At 31.6% G+C, this 16,557-nt stretch overlaps 1 protein-coding gene across 1 annotated transcript in view; it reads left to right on the top strand.

The window, feature by feature from the left end:
* The window catches only part of LOC134718332 (uncharacterized), a 248,398-nt gene that overhangs the window by 49,468 nt on the left and 182,373 nt on the right, over positions 1–16,557 (top strand). The window lies entirely within an intron of this gene.

Genomic DNA, 16,557 nt, shown 5'->3' on the forward strand with positions numbered 1-16,557 from the left:
ATACCTATTATTATTGATTCTGTATACCTATTATTGTTTATTCTGTATACCTATTATTGTTTTTTCTGTATAGCTATTATTGTTTATTCTGTATGCCTATTATTATTACTTTTACTTTTAACTGTTTAGCTTTTTCTGTTTTGTAATTGTTTCATCATTAGTATTATTGATATGAGTATACCACATCAATTATGTTACAAATGTAGTGCAGATAGTATCAAACATCAATTGTGTCATCAGATAACATCTTTTCTCGTTTAGTTTGACTGTTATTGAAGTAAATTGTTAATGTTAGGTGAAGCAGTTTCTCAAAAGTCAATAAATACACCATGTTCACTTGAGTGAATTGATAACAAATTTGATTTCCTACACTTTTACAGATGAATAAGAAAATAAGAGTAAAAAAGTTTCAATAAAAATAAGAAAGTCCAATTTATAGCCAGTCATTGAAAATAGAGTAAATGTTATTTGTATAGATATATACATAGTATACATGATTACAATTTTATTTAGATAGACCTGTAAACTATATATACATACACACTATATATTTGTAAATATATCATATATCAGCTCATAATTCAAGTATAGAAACAAGCAGATGTTATAGTGTTGATAAAATAATAAACTATGTACTAAGTGTAACACTAACGCTATTGAAGATGAATACCATTTTATACTTGAATGTCAAATATATAATGAAATCCCAGAAAAGTAAATTAAAAAGTATTATTAAAGAAATCCATCTAAAAAACTATAGAGAATTAGAGGCGAACAATTGTTCAGGGAAATATCATTTTGGGTAAGACTGTTGTTCATGTTTACTATACAATATGGGTTTTGTCCATTTTTAAGGCCATACAGTGACCTCTAGATGCTTACATTTACTCAATTTGTTTTTTGGTTCATAGTTGACTCATTGACTATCATATCACATCTTCTTGTCTTTAATTTGTCTTGCACTTCAATAATGCAATATAGGTATAACTGGTTAATTATAAAGCCAGTTATTTTGTTACGTCAAATGATTAACACGTTTTATTAATTTGTTTCACTGATGCAATTATAAGTTTTGAAATGTTAGCTGTTTCAACTAACGAGATATTTGATTCTTATTTGTCCTGACATATTTTTCTAGGCGCTCATGAATATCGATTTCTCCATGTTCAACATATAAGTCTTTGGATACATTTAATTTTAAGGTTTTCAAAATTGCATTGTTCTTGCAAGTTTTCTTCAAATATACTTACAATAATATATTGTTATCGCGTCTATGACAGATTAGAATGTTTGTCAATTTTAGAGGATTCGCTATTGGTAAGTCATTTTAAGTGGAATCGCTTTTGGTAAATTGATGAATTTGGCATGCAGCTGAATAAGCATTGGCAGGTCTCATTTCCATCAGTTAAAAAAAAAACACTTATGGTATGGTAATTATATTTGGTATGCAGTTGTAATTAAATTTACAAATCTAATTTGAATGGTTGCATGTGGATTCGTTCCCCCCTCCTCCGCTCACTTTCATGGACTAGTGTGTAGGTTATTTGTCAGTTAAAAAGGAACCAATCGTGGTATACATCAATAATGTTGTTTTGCAATTGTATAAAACAAAATTGTCACTTCTGATGTCCTTGGAGATTTGTTTGTTACTCTTGAGTACATTGACTTTGAACGTTTTGCAAAATTAAAACATTAAAGTGTTGAGTTTAATTTAATTTTGCATTATTGCACGAAGATCCGATACAGGTGAGGCATATTATCTCTGTGTAAACAGTTCATATGTTCAATAGTTAACTTGTGTATCTATTAAAAAAAAAACATTTTATGTAATTTGTGGTTACAAAAGCACGACTTAATTATAAACTTAACATGAATTACAGTCATTTGAGTCTTAAATGCATTTTACCCATAATTTTGTTTTAAATCGTAAGTCTTAGTTTTAAACGTAGGTGTGTTTTGCAGTATTAAATTTCTTTTAAACTTGGTTTAAATCAAACTGATCAATTTATTACGTTTGCAAGATAAATACATGAGATCTCTCTTTATTTTTTATTTTTTTACCTTGAGTGCTTGTGTGTCTCATAAGTCTTTATAAGCTTGGTTCTGATTTTTTTATGTGATTGTACTTGTAAATATTTAGTTTTTGTGTAAGATCAACATGTGACACTTTAATAAAATAAAATTTTTCTGATCTTTATCTATCTTTTCATTTGAGTCTTAAATGTCACAATGCACACTGACATGGCTAACGTAAGTGAAAAGTAAAATCACAAAAATACTGAACTTAGAGGAAAATCAATTCGGAAAGTCCATAATCACATGGCAAAATCAAATAACAAAACGCATCAAAAACGGATGGACAAGAGCTGTAATATTCCTGACTTGGTACAGGCATTTTCAAATGTAGAAATTTGTGGATTAAACCTGGTTACATAGCGCTAACCCTCTCACTTTGATGACAGTTTCATCAAATTCCGTTATATTTACAATGATGCGTTAACTAAACAGACACAATAAATGAAATAGTCAAAATATGGGTACATTAGTCATCATCGTGTAACAATTTTAAAAGGAACAATTTAACAGAACACAAACACATCTATCTACAAACACATTCATTGATTTGCGAGTCTGACGTCAGAAAATTTTATACGTCACATATATTTGTCGTTCAATGTACATTCCATCAATTTTAAAATGTCAGGCAATGTTAGCATACAGGGTTAGAAAATCAGAAGTATGTAAGAATAAATTTCAGAAATAGACTGAGTATTAAAATAGTCCAAAAGTTATATAGAATCCACAAATAGTTAATTCCACTACGCAATTAAATAATTTTGAGGTTTGTGGTTCAACGTATTTTGTAATTCATAATAGAAATATATCATAATGACATAAAATAGAACAATATCATACTGACGGGATCTTTAAAGTACAGAGTCACGTTATAAGAACTAAAGAAATACAAAAAGTCACATATACAAAATTCAGAACCAAAAAATGAAAGACAAAACAAACACATTGATGGGATGTACCGAGCCAAGTTAAACGGATATCACATAAAACAATCCAACAGTAAAAGTAATATAAATAATAGAACAAAGACAAATGAAAGAACAATAAAACACGTTGTTAAGATGATAAACAACATCAGTACGCAGAATCTATACATCAAGACCATCATGTATTATTTGTGAAATGGATACGAAATATTTATCAACAAGGTCTTGGTACCTTCCGATGAACTTTTTTAGAAAAAAGGAAGAGACGTTCTTTGACATATACCTGGTTCATCAACTTTCTACTCAGACACTGATGACATTTTACAAATTTTGAGTAGGAGCTGCAAGCTCTTGAATATTGAATAAGTTAGGAATATATATATCCCATATGCAGGTGAAGTTGGTATATTGCTACTAAGGTGGGGGAAATTTATAATTTCAAAATTAAAATCGTCTCGTTTGTCATAGATTATGGTACTGAGATGACTGTGTAAGTCAAATTCGAGATATAAGTCTAAAAATGAGACAGAGGAAGCCGTGTCTGGTGTTTCTTTAATTCTAGTTATAGGGGATATATTAATGGAACCCAATCAGAAAGGTTCGGATTGTTTATGGAAAGAACATCATCAATATATCTGAAAGTGAAACTAAATAATCTGGCTTCTTTGATCCTCTTGTTTTTGACAAGTGTCTGGAGGTTTCATATGAAAATAAGAAGAGGTCGACAAGAAGAGGCGCACAGTTAGTTCCCAATAGGAATGCCGACAAATATGTTGTCGATAAGAAACTACAGCATACTGACCACTTGTTCTTCTGTGTAGCATATTTTACCTTTTTGTTTGTCACTATTAACGAAATAAGCCTGATGAAATCCCAAAGTAATATATTTATAGCGTATGCTACCATTTTTATGTTGAAAGGTATTGTGGATTAGTGATATACACATACCTTTAGATGGCTTGGAAGTATTCCTCCATCTTAGATTTTGAACAATAGCAGATATTAATTGGTCTAGATCATTAATGTAATTTCCAAATTTTGAGAGGAGTATGCAATTCATCTGTAAGACTTTAAATGTTGTGAAACATATTCTTGTTTAGTCATATTTACGACTGTTTTTTTTTCTTTAAAAACACAATATTTTTGTTAGAGTCATTTGTTTTCAACTTTGCCAAACAAGGAAAGATAACTCAAAAAGTAGGGGAGATAACTAAGATAAAGTAATTTTATAACAGAAAATGTTGTGAATTTACTTAATTTACTATGTAGGAAGAAAACAAGTCAGATGACCACCTTTTTTTCTTATCTGAATGCATGTTATGAGAGTTATTTTCTACATCTTCTCACATCACTCCAAGTGCTCCAAGAAAACTTCTTTCTAAATAATAAACATCTGTTTTATCAGTGATCAAAGACGGCCTGCAGAGTTATTGTCAAACTGCCACTTCTAGAGGTGGCGTGAATCAGATGTGGATACTAAACAATTCAAAGATCTTTTATACTGCATACAATCTAAGATTTTATCATCTTGCAATAGTATTAAAACATTTGTTTTTCTACTATTTACACAAGTATTCCCCATTCCAAACCAAAAGACATTTAAAAGAGTTGGTATTGCTTTGATTAATAAAAAAGAATGGCCAACGTAGATACAAGTATCTTGTCTAAGGGAGGGATACATCCTACTATGTCAAAAGGATCACTCTGATTCAAACAAAAAATTCTCTGTGACTGACATTATCAAGATATTTATATTTTTGACAAAATCATGATAAAAACTTAATATTGACAGATTATTAAAAAAATATAGGTTTTGAATCAAAACACCCCTGCCACCTTAACTAGGATCAAAAGAAGCGTTATCGATCATACAAAATAGCAATTGGCCTAAAAAAAAACATCTTTTGTCGTTTGTATTTTTAAAGATATCACGTGTCAATTTTTCAATTTGTAGGCTTTTTGAAAGAGTTTTTTTAAGTTTGGACATGAACTTGCATTTATCACAGCATAAAGTAGGTTTGACATGAGATTGTCGTATTTCGTGAACTTCTGAATGCCTACAAGAATATTTTACGGTTGAATCTTTAGTATCGCCACGTTTATCAATCTTTTCTGTTTTTGGTTCCTCACCCAATTGCGTCGCTACAACTGAATTATAAATATCTGTCATACAACATTGTACAAGTGGAACGTATAGCTAGCGATAAAAGCAGATTCAACATAACATTTCCTTCTGAAAATGCCTGTCCAAGGTACGGACTATGACAGGTGTTTTCAATTTGTACTGTTGGTTTGTATATTCGAGCGTTTGATTTTGACAGGTTTTAAGGACTTTCAAGGAACTTACTTTAAATAAATAAAATTTAAGTTTAATAACTGTTCATTTCTAGATTTAGATATTTCGGTTTTTAAACGGGAAACTCCACACTAAAATTTACGACAAAAAGAACGATTTTTCGTTCCCTCTGGATATTTTCCGATTTTTAAATCTGTAAATGGTGATGTTCCTTTTGCACCATCTTACGGTGTTTATATTTTAAAGCTCGTTCGCTATTCCCGTGCTGTTGTGTTGTTTTTGATTTTAACGAACGTAATCAAAGTATTACTGATAAATTATTAAACCAGTGATATCGTTACCATAAATTACTTTAAACCTTTTCTTATTTTTCCATGGGTATAAAGAGTTTGTTTTGAAGTTTGGTTGTATCGGTAGAAAACTTATTTCAAACGGGAAAGCACAACCTCATTTTTACGGAAATGTTCTTAACCGTACCCGGACATTTAGAAATGATCCTGGTAAACTTATCGCTCCTTCAAATAAACTTTTTCTAAAAGGTTACCAATTATACACTGTAATAAGATCATTTAATATTGTTTCATTGGTATGAATATTGTTTTTGTTATCAGTAAATTAAAAGCAAACTAGACCGTTCGTTTTCCCGCTTGAATGGTTTTACACTTGTAATGTTGAGGCCCTTTATAGCTTTTTGTTCGGTGTGAGCCAAGGCTCCTTCTTGAAGGCCGTACATTGACCTATAATGCTTTACTTTTATAAATTGTTATTTGGATGGAGAGTTGTCTCATTGGCACTCACACCACATCTTCTTATATCTAAATATTACTACTATGTTAAATTCTCACTCCTAAATTCGTCCGAATTTTATACATTTCTAATCTATTTACATGGCTAAATAAGAGGGAAGTCAAAATGTAGGCTTGGTTTGCTCGCAATAACTTAATAGTTTCTGTGCGATACAAGATTTAATAAAGATAATAACACATTACAAATATCTCTCAAGAAATACAAATTTAGCTTTTCTAAACCAAACCATTATAAATTAATGCAAATAATATACTCTGCAGAACGTGTCGTACTTTGAAGTTACTGTGAGCACCTCGATACATATTATCCAACTTATATGGGACTATATGGGACTATATAACCCGACCCGTATTCTCGCCTAAGAAATGCCCGTGCAGTACTAACTAAAGACTTATATGTAGATACCATCAAACCAGTTCTTCCAACTTGTTTTACAAACTTTATCTACAAACCACAGTTACTAAATATAGAAATAGATAAGGAAAAATCTAAATATAACGGAATAGAAATAAATGTATATACATAAACACATTCATGGATATTCAATCAGTCAAAACCTATATCTTGGCATTGCACAATGTCAAGTTTTTCTCTGACTGTTTATGACGTCTTTACACTAAATCCATTGGATATTGGATGTGTAAGGATTGATGATTTAGTCTTAGAATCATGATTTTTTTATTCGTTGTTAGTGGCTCTGAACTAGCTGTCAGTTAACTGTATATCTGTTGTTGGGATGTACAAGTACCCGGCCACGTCAGCTTGTATTTTTGTCCATGTGATGCGTTAAGCCTTTTTCAACTGATTGTTATAGATCGTTCTTATGTTGTATTGTTATACAACTGTCCAAGGTAAGAGGAAGGGTTGGGATCCCGCAAGCATGTTAAACCCCGCCACATTCTGTATGCAGTGCCTGTCCCAAGTCATGAGCCTGTGATTCAGTGGTTGTCGTTTGTTTATGTGTTTCATTTTTTGTTTTCCGTTAAATTTTTGTACATACATTAGGTCGTTAGTTTTCTTGTTTGTATTGCTTTTCATTGTCATTTTGGGGCCTTTTATACTGGATTATGCTGTATGGACTTTGCTCGTTGCTGAAGGACGTACGGTGATAAATATTTGTTAATATCTGTGTCATGTTGGACTCTTGTGAAGAGTTGTCTCATTGACAATCATACCACATCTTCTTTGTTTTTTATATTTTCTCTTTTTCAATTTACCTTTGAGTACAGTATTTATGTAGATATATGTTTTTCGTTGTGTATTTGAGAAAGTTGTAAAAGAATGATGCTTCGTTTGAGTGTAAAATATAGTATTGGTGCGCTATTAGAATTCCTTGGTTACCGACGATTAATTTTGGTAATCCACCACACTCAACAAATAAATGTATGGTGTCAAAAATTTTGATAATACGACCTGCATTCATTTGTTGTTGGAATCAGTGTGGTTCTTCATAAGATCAGATCGTCCATGACCCAAAAACAAGTAACAAGAAATTAGTACCTACGTGTTATAGTGTTTGGATATAATTCATCACTGTATTTCGGAAGGTTAAATGTAGTAAAAAGTTAAATCACAAAAATACTGAACTCAGAGGAATATCAAATCGGAAAGTCCCTAATAACATGGCAAAATCAAATGACAAAACACATACAAAAACGAATGGACAAGAACTGTCATATTCCTGATTTGGTACAGGCATTTTTAAATGTTAATGGTACATTTTCAAACGGTAGTAAGAACATCAAACATCTTGATTTATAGATCGTTTTAATACGGATTTCTGTTCGAAGTTTTGTTCTCTCTTATAATAGAATTTATAAAAGGGAGATTTTCAAAATTCTCATCTTTGCGAATATTATAGAGCTATTTAAGGTATCCATGTTTGCAGCGAATTCAAAGTTTTTTACTGATACAATATTTTGCTTAAAAAGCACTAATGCTAGAAGCTATGTCTGTTGAGACAAAACAAAATATTAAACATTTCTATCCACTTGCTTCTTAAAACGGCCCGAACAGCGTGTGTTCATTGTACATCTTAGTTTTAAAATAACATAATTATGATAACCCTTATTCTGTAAATTTCCAATGAAAATCATTTTATCATTGTATTCATTTTGTCAATACATGATTTCTTAATTTTATACGCAGTTCTGTAATCAGTAAATTGAATAATTTCTAATTCTTTTTACATAGTCCGAGATTACGCTGACGTCCAACGGCTGTTTTGCCAGACAAGCTGGGGCCGTGGGACGACAGAGCTCGTCCCATATCAAAAAGTGGATATTTGCCCACCCAAAATACATGCGCTGCTTCGTCGCTTCTGGTGCCGATTGAGGGCTTTGAAATTATATAAATCGGGCATAATTCTGTTCATTTTGAGCTCATCTTGCCTAAAAGGCCAAGTGAGCTTTTTTCATCACTTGGCGTCCGTCGTCCGTCGTCCGTCGTCCGTCGTCGTTAACTTTTACAAAAATCTTCTCCTCTGAAACTACTGGGTCAAATTAATCCAAACTTGGCCACAATCATCATTGGGGTATCTTGTTTAACAAATGTGTCCGGTGACCCGACCAACCAACCAAGATGGCCTCCATGGCGAAAAATAGAACAATGGGGTAAAATGCAGTTTTTGGCTTATAACTCAAAAACCAAAGCATTTAGAGCAAATCTGACACGGGGGTAAAATTGTTTCTCAGGTCAAGATCTATTTGCCCTGAAATTTTCAGATGAATCGGACAAACTGTTGTTGGGTTTCTGCCCATGAATTGGTAATTTTATGGAAATTTTGCTGTTTTTGGTTATTATCTTGAATACTATTATAGATAGAGATAAACCTTTACAAGCAATATTGTTCAGCAAAGTAAGATTTACAAATAAGTCAACATGATCAACATGGTCAGTTGACCCCTTTAGGAGTTATTGCCCTTTGTAGTCAATTTTTAACCATTTTTCGTAAATTTTAGTAATCTTTTACAAAAATATTCTCCTCTGAAACTACTGGGCTAAATTATTCCAAACTTGGCCACAATCATCTTTGGGGTATGTAGTTTAACAAATGTGTCCGATGACTTGGCTATCCAACCAAGATGGCCGCCACGGCTAAATATAGAACGTAGGGGTAAAATGCATTTTTTGGCTAATAACTCAAAAATCAAAGCATTCAGTGCAAATCTGACGGAGTTAAATTGTTTATCATGTCAAGATCTAATTACCCTGAAATTTTCAGATGGATCCGACAACCGGTTGTTGGGTTGCTTCCCCTAAATTGGTAATTTTAAGGAATTTTTTTCGTTTTTTGTTATTATCTTGAATATTATTATAGATAGAGATGAACTGTAAACTGTAAACAACATAATGTACAACAAAGTAAGACCTAAAAATAAGTCAACATGACTAAACCGGTCAATTGACCCCTTAAGGAGTTATTGTCCTTTATAGTCAATGTTTACAATTTTCATAAAATATGTAAATTTTTGAAAACATTTTCCACTGAAACTACTGGGCCAAGATCATTATAGAAAGATAATTGTAAGCAGCAAGAATGTTAAGTAAAGTAAGATCTACTAACTCATCACCATCACCAAAACACAACTTTGTCATGAATCCATCTGTGTGTCCTTCGTTTATGATATGCACATAGACCAAGGTGAGCGACACAGGCTCTTTAGAGCCTCTAGTTATTTTAAATTTCGAAAATTATGTTAGAAGCTAACATTTCTAAAAATAAGTTTAGAAATTGAATAGTTTCAATATTTAATCAAATTTTAAAAATAACGTGTATTTTTATTAATTTGGATTTTTGACAAAACCCAGTTATGTACTAGTGAACTTTAAACTTTATAGAAATTATGTTTTGTAGTAATTTCCCTTTTCCGATGCAATAAGTTATGGCGCAGGTAGGTTAAGGCACTTTTAAACGTAAATAGGGGCAAAATGTGATATTTCAAGAATAAAATTGTTTTAACAACAATTCATCAATCTTATCCTTACTACATGAATATATAAATTCAATAACTATCAGTAAACCGAAATTTTGGTCATGATCGCCTAGGTCACGTGACTTCCACAGGGGTAAAATGCCTTAATCAAATTGGCAAAAAACGGGTTACTAGACTAAATAAAAATGAACAATCTTTTTTTTAAACGAATCCTTGTGCTTTCCCGTTGCTTAAAAGTGCTGCGCGATTTTCCAGAAGTGAACATATTAAATTAAAATAATATTTTTAGTTTACCAGGCAGCATATAACGATAAATTTGTACACAGTTTCGTTCTTAATTTGATTACTGTTTCATATTCATTAAGCGCGCAGCACTTTTCTATTAGGTAATAACTATAGCTTTCTATTTCAGTTGATTTTTTTGAGAAATATCGTCTCTGGTAACCCGCTTTTTGTGAATTTAGATTTCGTAACTATGGTTTCGATAAATTGTCTATGTCATTCAAGCGCACTGACGACCCGAACAATCATCAAAGAACCGCAACTCTGTTGTCACAGTTAACGATTCTGGAGTATTTATATCGAGATTTACATTATTAAACCTCAACATAAATTGATCTTATTGACAATATCCGTTGAAATCATTCGACCGAGTTTGAACTTCGTCAATTGCTGGTATTCATTGATATCTACATGTCATTCATGTTGACCGACACTCTTTACCTTATAGTAGATTCTTTTAAATACAATGTATATTGCAAGAATATAAAAATCCTAAATTTAGCTGGTGAATGTACATGAAACTTCCGTAACATTAGAATTAAAAGTACATGGTACCACCTTCTATTGAACAACCTGCATCTCAAACTTTGAACCTATTCACCACTGCATGTTTTATGTGTTTCATTTGTCATTATTTACATAATTTTCTAAGGATTTCTCAAGGTTGAATTTTTGTTCTGGTTTCTTTTTATTGAATTTTGTACTACAACACCCTCAATTGTTAAAGGCAGTACAATTTTCAAGACGAGCATTTCAGCTAAATGACTATGTTGTATGAAATTTGCTCGTAGTTGTAGGCCTTACACTGACCTTTAGTTTTTATACGACCGCAAAATTTGAAAAATTTTCGTCGTATATTGCTATCACGTTGGCGTCGTCGTCTGCGTCGTCGTCGTCGTCGTCGTCCGAATACTTTTAGTTTTCGCACTCTAACTTTAGTAAAAGTGAATGGAAATCTATGAAATTTTAACACAAGGTTTATGACCACAAAAGGAAGGTTGGGATTGATTTTGGGAGTTTTGGTCCCAACATTTTAGGAATTAGGGGCCAAAAAGGGCCCAAATAAGCATTTTCTTGGTTTTCGCACTATAACTTTAGTTTAAGTTAATAGAAATCTATGAAATTTTGACAGAAGGTTTATGACCACAAAAGAACGGTTGGGATTGATTTTGGGAGTTTTGGTTTCAACAGTTAAGGAATTAGGGGCCAAAAAAGGGCCCAAATAATCATTATTCTTGGTTTTCGCACAATAACTTAAGTTTAAGTAAATAGAAATCAATGAAATTTAAACACAATGTTAATGACTACAAAAAGAAGGTTGGTATTGATTTTGGGAGTTTAGGTCTCAACAGTTTAGGAATTAGCGGCCAAAAAGGGACCCAAATAAGCATTTTTCTTGGTTTTCGCACCATAACGTTAGTATAAGTAAATAGAAATCTATGAAATTTAAACACAAGGTTTATGACCATTAAAGGAAGGTTGATATTGATTTTAGAAGTTTTGGTCCCAACAGAATAAGGGGCCCAAAGGGTCCAAAATTAAACTTTGTTTGATTTCATCAAAATTGAATAATTGGGGTTCTTTGATATGCCGAATCTAACTGTCATGACTGTGTATGTAGATTCTTAACTTTTGGTCCCGTTTTCAAATTGGTCTACATTAAGGTCCAAAGGGTCCAAAATTAAACTTAGTTTGATTTTGACAAAAAATGAATCAGTTAGGTTCTTTGATATGCTGAATCTAAAAATGTACTTAGATTCTTGATTATTGGCCCAGTTTTCAAGTTGGTCCAAATCGGGGTCCAAAATTAAACTTTGTTTGATTTCATCAACAATTGAATAAATGGGGTTCTTTGATATACCAAATCTAACTGTGTATGTAGATTCTTCATTTTTGGTCCTGTTTTCAAATTGGTCTACACTAAAGTCCAAAGGGTCCAAAATTAAACTTAGTCTGATTTTAACAAAAATTGAAATATTGGGGTTCTTTGATATGCTGAATCCAAAAATGTATTTTGATTTTTTATTATGGGCCCAGTTTTCAAGTTGGTCCAAATCAGGATCTAAAATTATAATATTAAGTATTGTGCAATAGCAAGTCTTTTCAATTGCACAGTATTGTGCAATGGCTAGAAATATCTAATTGCACAATATTGTGAAATAGCAAATTTTTTTTTTAATTAGAGTTATCTTTCTTTGTCCAGAATAGTAAGCAAGAAATATCTAATTGCAAAATATTGTGCAATAGCAAGATTTTTTTTTAATTGGAGTTATCTTTCTTTGTCCAGAATCAACTTAAATCTTTGTTATATACAATATACAATGTATATTCACTTTTTACTACCAACTGATAAATTAAAAAAATCTTTACCATTCAGTGATAACAAGCAGTTTTTTTTACATCTTAATATCTTATGATGTATTTAAATGAGTAGTTATTGTTGCAAACTCCATTAGAAATTTTAATTGAGATTTGTTTTGGAATAAGGGAAAGGGGGATGTGATTAAAAAAATTGGGTTCAATTTTTCTCATTTGAAATTTCATAAATAAAAAAGAAAATTTCTTCAAACATTTTTTTGAGAGGATTAATATTCAACAGCACAGTGAATTGCTCTAAGAGAAAACAAAAATTTTAAGTTCATTAGAACACATTCATTCTGTGTCAGAAACCTATGCTGTGTCAACTATTTAATCACAATCCAAATTTAGAGCTGAATCCAGCTTGACTGTTGTGTCCATAATTGCCCCAACCGTTCAGGGTTCAACCTCTGCGGTCGTATAAAGCTACGCCCTGTGGAGCATCTGGTTTACTTTTACATCATTTAGTTGCTTATCCATATTTGGGAGAGTTGTCTCATTAGCAACGAAACCACATTTTTTTAATTTTGTATGTACCCATACATGTACATGATATTTAATGCCCTTTCTTAACCTGATATATGTTAATGTCACAGAAAAACTCTCAAAAACATGTTTACGATCACATGACTATTATCTCATTGGCAATCATACCACAGCTTCTTTTTTATATTTACTAAGTCACATTTTATGTGCCAGTGTCTCAACATGCTTAAGCTAAAGCTTATGTTGTTCTTTTTTGGTTGCTGTCTGTAATTATTTGTTAATTTGTGTATTAAAGGTAGCATAACTCATGTACAAATGTAATTGTATGTATAAATGCAAATGATAAAGAGTTTTACTCATTGTTGAAAGCTGTACAGAAACCTATAAATAGTTGTGATGAACATGATGAAACATCCAAGAACTTTCATAAAAAACTGAAATCAAACTGGCCTTATTACTCATGAAATTGTAATGCAAGCTACAGTGCATAAATAGAAATATTTAATCAAATTAATGTTTTGATACACACGCTTGACAAAAAATTGATGATGTTACTGTTCAAATGTTGATACTGCAGCAGCTCTTATGAACATAATGTAAATTTACATATAACATTTAGCCCTTTTATGTTGGTCTTCTGTTCGTAATAAATTGCACATGTAATTTTTCCACTATACAGGTACAAAATTGTACAACGTTCATGTATATGAGCACAAATTCTTTTTAATCAAATTGTACTTGTTTAGATTAATTTCTGTGTGACATGTCCATGTTCATCCTTAACTGCTGTGGAACGATCTCTACGAGGCTGTTACAAGATGTTGAATTACTTTATAGATTACATGAGATTTTTTCTTTAGACTTTACACATGTTTCCATCTGTAGGTTCTTTTAATTTTACAATTTAACAGTCACTTTCTGCATTCTATTTAAATGGAGGGTTTTCTTTCTGTCCAGAAAAAACAGGCAAGAAAAAGTGGGTGTCAAAAGCTGGATCCTCCTTTCACCTTTAAGCCGAGTCTTACTATATTGTTTTTAATCATTTTTAACATGCTGTTTGACATCACCATGATCTCGTTTGAACATGTTGAATTGTTTTACATTGTAATTTCTGTGTCTTTTATAGCTGACTATGCGGTATGGTCTTTGCTCATTGTTGAAGTCCCGTACCGTGACCTATATTTGTTAATTTGTGTGTCATTTTGTTCTATTGTGGAGAGTTGTCTCATTTGCATTTATACCATATCTTCTTTTTTATATTAGTTAATTTAATTTAATTCAAACCAAAACGAATTTAAATTATATGCTCGTTTCCAGCCTCCAATTTGAAACAAAAAGGTTCGGGTAGTAATTCGCCTTTTCCATAATCTATATAGGACTATGGGTAAATGGTAATCTCATTGTTCGTACACCAAAATGAAAATAACGCCACATCATTGGATGGAATTCAAATATTTAGTACGTATTAAGCCAATCATAACTTTTTGGTGAACGCTTTTGAAAATATTAGCCAGAATGCATAAGATTCCGAAACGACAACTCTATTTTATGTCTTATTTTTTAAAATGATTATACAGGTACATTACAGAACAGTGAATGTTCTATTCTAACTTCCTAGCCTATACCAAATTAGCATTAAACACCATATACACATGTAGCAACCTAGTGTTCACGTTCCGCAGGGTCTTTCAGTGTTTTCATGTGAGGCTATACATGTATTTCTTGAATGTGATGCTATCTCAGTGGTGGATCCACAAGTTTTCATAAGTTGGGGCCCACTGTACTGACTACCTAAGAAGGGCCAACAAATAAATTTCCTCCAGAAAAGGTGGGCCCAGAATAATTATAATATTAATTTTCCTTTTTAGGCCACATCAATTCATGATTTAGTTTCTTGTTTTACGGATTTTTGGACTCCACAAATTGGGGCGAGCGAGCGATTTGAAAATTTTAATTAAAAAATATTCAATTTTTTAGGTGAAGCATGAAAAATAAAGGCGAACGATTATAATTTTTTTTTGTAAACATAAAATATTAGATTTTGACAATATTCATGATATTAAAGCTTGATTTATCACAAGTTTGTACCCTGACCAGTCAGGGGACTTACTTAAATAAGTGATTTTCTAAATCACTGATTCAAGTAACATTATTTCCATAAAGGTTGGAAGTTAGAGTTGTCTTTCTTTAATAATCACCTATTTAAATAGTACGAAGTAATCACTAGAAGAAGTGATTAATTTTATTTTAGCTTTAAATATAGAATACTAATGACCCAGGGACTACATGTAATTATGTTTCTAAACTTATCAGTACCAACATCTGTGTTGTCTAGGATGACCAGGTCATTTCAGGTGATGACCTTGTACTGAATCTAGGCTAATGACATAAAAATCACTTGTTTAAGTATCAGACCTCAATTTCCTTCCCAAAAATCACTTCTTTAAATATCATTCTAATTTCAACACCCCCGAACAGTGAAATTTTTATTGCGAACAGTAGAATTTTATTACATAATCTGAAAGATGAAACCTTGAACTTCACAGGAAAAGTACCCCCACTGGTGGGATTTTTTTTTTTTTTAAAAGTATTAGGTCATTATGTAAAGCCATTATTATAGCATTTTTTCAACTAAATAGAATTTTCAGCTAAATGATAGCATCAAAGTCATAAACCTTGCTACTTAAAAGAAGCAAAAAGTTTATTGTTTTCAATTTTACTAATTAAAAGATATTATTTAAACCTATTTGTTTAAAATTTTGAAAAAACTACAAAATTCCATTTGTGACAAAACCTTGAATTTACTACTCAAATAAGTGATTTAAAAATCACTTATTTCAGTAAGTCCCCTGACTGCTGACATTTCTTTAATTTATGAAGTGTTTTTCCCTGTACACCAAGAAATATTTAGATGTGGTATATGTATGTGTGCCAAAGAGACAAATCTCCATCCAAGTCATAATCAAGTTGGGAACCACCCCTCAATGTTATAGAATATCCCTTTTATGAGGGGTCATATAAGTTATAATATATATTTTGTAAAAAAACAAACTTTTTAGTACAAAACGCCTCCTATTTTCTGAAAGAATTATATACATGTAGCTATCTGGTATTAAATGGTCAAAATATGTCTTCAAATTTTGTAATATTTCTGGACTTTAATCAACCACACATATCATTTACTTTTATATTATTCAGAAAGTGGGGACCCCTCTTTTTAGAAAATTTGTTTCAAATATGATGTAGTTTTCCTCGTTTTAGGTAAAAAATTCTAAGCTTTTCCAAGGATTTGTATAGTAGCACTATACAAATCCTTGGTTTATTCTATTTTTCTTTTCTATAACAGTAAAATAATCCCTTACTTGAAGAAGGGTTCTTCCAAACCTGATAA

The sequence above is a fragment of the Mytilus trossulus genome, chromosome 5 (assembly GCF_036588685.1).
Source record: "Mytilus trossulus isolate FHL-02 chromosome 5, PNRI_Mtr1.1.1.hap1, whole genome shotgun sequence".
Classification (NCBI taxonomy): Eukaryota; Metazoa; Mollusca; class Bivalvia; order Mytilida; family Mytilidae; genus Mytilus; species Mytilus trossulus.